Source organism: Lotus japonicus, chromosome 5 (genome assembly GCF_012489685.1).
Source record: "Lotus japonicus ecotype B-129 chromosome 5, LjGifu_v1.2".
Classification (NCBI taxonomy): Eukaryota; Viridiplantae; Streptophyta; class Magnoliopsida; order Fabales; family Fabaceae; genus Lotus; species Lotus japonicus.
In genome coordinates this window covers 6,329,427-6,332,020 of record NC_080045.1, presented here as the reverse complement: position 1 = coordinate 6,332,020, position 2,594 = coordinate 6,329,427, and the positions used below count along the sequence as shown (strand labels likewise).

Below are 2,594 nucleotides of genomic sequence, written 5' to 3'. Positions count from 1 at the left end.
AGCTTTTTCACAAAAATTTTTTACTTTTTTTTTTTTTTGAAATTAAACACCTAAAATACTACAAAATTAAAAGATAGAAAATAACAAAATGAAAAGAATGGGTTGTCTCCCATTTAGCCCTAGGTTATAGTCCTAGGTGGACTCTCCTTCCGATGGTGTTAGGAAGGAAATTCCTTTCCATTGATTAACTTACCACAAGTGCAAGGAAGAAACCTTGCACAAAACCTCTGGAGTAAATCCTCCCATGAGGCAATGTCCTCTTGCTCATCAAACCAAGCTCTAGCCTCCCTCGTCAAAGAATGAGGGAAGAGTTTAATCTTCACTTCATCACTTGAAACACCCTCAATCTTAGCAAGGGTGCTAGCGTGGGTAAACTTCACCATATGAGCATGTAAGTTCTCATACTTGGACCCCCCATACTTGTTACCACTAACAAGCTTGATGAGAGCCGGATGGAACTCATCAATTTGGGCATTAACTTTGGGGGTCTCTTCTGAAACCTTTGACCTGCTTCTAATGACATCACAGACAAAGTCATTGTCATGGTTAGTCTCAATCATAGGATTAAAAACAGAAAACCGTACCTTTTCCTTACCAACACGGAGAATGAGGTGACCCTTGTCAACATCAATCTTAGCTCTACCAGTAGCTAAGAAAGGTCGACCAAGGATGAGAGGAATCTTCTCATCCTCCTCCATATCAAGCACAACAAAGTCCACGGGGAACACATACTTGTCCACCCGCACCATTACATCCTCCACAATCCCATATGGAGTCTTAAGGGATCGGTCCGCCATTTGCAAGGAGAGCATGGTTGGAGTAACCTCTCCTAGGTTCAGCCTCTCAAACATGGTGAGGAGCATCAAATTGATACTCGCTCCAAGGTCGCACAAGGCTTCCACATCCGCCATGCCTTCAATTTCTACCGGAATAGTGAAACTTTCGGGGTCCCTTCTTTTCTTTGGCAACTTCCGCTGCAAAATGGCACTACATTCCTCCGTCATCAACACCGTCTCATCTACTCCCTTCAACCTTCTTCTCTTATGCAAAATATCCTTCATAAACTTAGCATATATAGGCATTTGTTCCAAAGCATCGGCAAAAGGAATACTAATGTGGAGCTTTTTGAAAACATCAACAAATTTTGAAAACTTTTTATCTAAGCTCCTCTTAGCCAATGCTTTAGGGAACGGAACCTTGCTAGTTTCAGGAGTAAGATCAACTTCCGCTCTCACCTTAATAGGCACAACTACTTCTCCTCCCACTATCTCCTCTCTCTTTTCTCCCTCTGTTTTTTCCTTCAATTCATTCATTACTCTCCCACTTCTAGTGGCTACAACAGAGGCATTTTCTTGCGTAGGATTGGGGATAGTGTCGGAAGGAAATTTACCTTGAGGTCTCTCGGCTATTTGCTTGGCCAGCTGGCCAAATTGATTCTCAAGATTCTTGATAACCGCCTCTTGATTCTTGTAATTATTCTCCGTCCGGTTGATGAAAGTTTCCACCAACTCTTCTAAGCTTTTCTTTGAACCACCCCCTTCACCTTCTCCTCGCTCTTGAGGTTGTCTTGAGCTTTGGCCTTGGAATCCTTGGCTAGGAAATTGTCTTTGAAAACCATTTCCTTGCCCCTTACTACCTTGCCTCCAAGAGAAATTAGGGTGATTCCTCCATCCTGGATTGTAAGTATTTGAAAATGGGTCATTCCGAGCTTGACCCATAGCCTTCACTTCCTCCTCCGGTCTAGTCTCTGTGCATTCTTCGCTGTCATGTGGCCCTCCACAAGTCACACACTCCACCTTGGCAACTCGACCACCAATCTTGGTAGTCTTCATTTGATTTTGAATCTCATTCATTTGCTTGGAGAGTTGCTAGTTGGAGGCCATAAGTTGATCATAAGCTTCAACTTCAAGGACTCCTCTTCGGGCTTGGCGATCATTACTAGAGTTCTTGGCTCTTATAGCCATTTTTTCAATCAACTCGTACCCCACTTGTGGAAGTAAGGCATCGAACTCTCCACTTGAAGCCGCATCCAAACCAAACCTCGAAGAATATTGGAGACCATCATAGAACTTTTCCACTTGTTCAGCTTGAGTAAGGTTATGTTGAGGACACCTCCTCAAGAGCTTCTTGAACCTCTCCCAAGCTTCATAGAGATTCTCATCGGTGGATTGAGTAAAAGTCATGATGTCATTCTTGAGCTTTCTCAAGAGGGCTCTTGGAACAAACCTTGTGGTGAACTTCTCAGCCAAGTCTTCCCAAGATGTAATGCTACCTTGAGGCTGTGAGTTCAACCACTCCTCAGCAGTATCCCTCAATGAAAAGGGGAATAAACTCAAGCGGATGGTGTCCGCTGAAACATTTTGAACTCTGTAGGTGTTGCAATTGCGGAAAAACCGCTCCATGTGTGCATGAGGATCTTCAAGAGCACCTCCACCATACTGATTTTGGCTCACCAAATTAATGAATGCCGGCCTCAGCTCAAAATTTCCCGTGCCATCGGGAGAAACTATGCTGCCCGGATAATCATAGCTCATGGCAGCCGAGTGAGGTCTCTAAGAGAACGATTAGCGTTCTCCAATTCTTGCTCTTGAAGT

The 2,594-nt window shown here is 43.8% G+C and overlaps 1 non-coding gene across 1 annotated transcript; it reads left to right on the top strand.

Annotated features, from left to right (window-relative positions):
* Positions 1 to 2,094: 2,094 nt before the first annotated feature.
* LOC130721597 (small nucleolar RNA R71) lies at positions 2,095 to 2,201 on the top strand. Its single transcript, XR_009013525.1, has one exon. It is a non-coding gene; the product is annotated as a small nucleolar RNA R71 (small nucleolar RNA).
* The last annotated feature ends 393 nt before the right edge of the window (positions 2,202 to 2,594 follow it).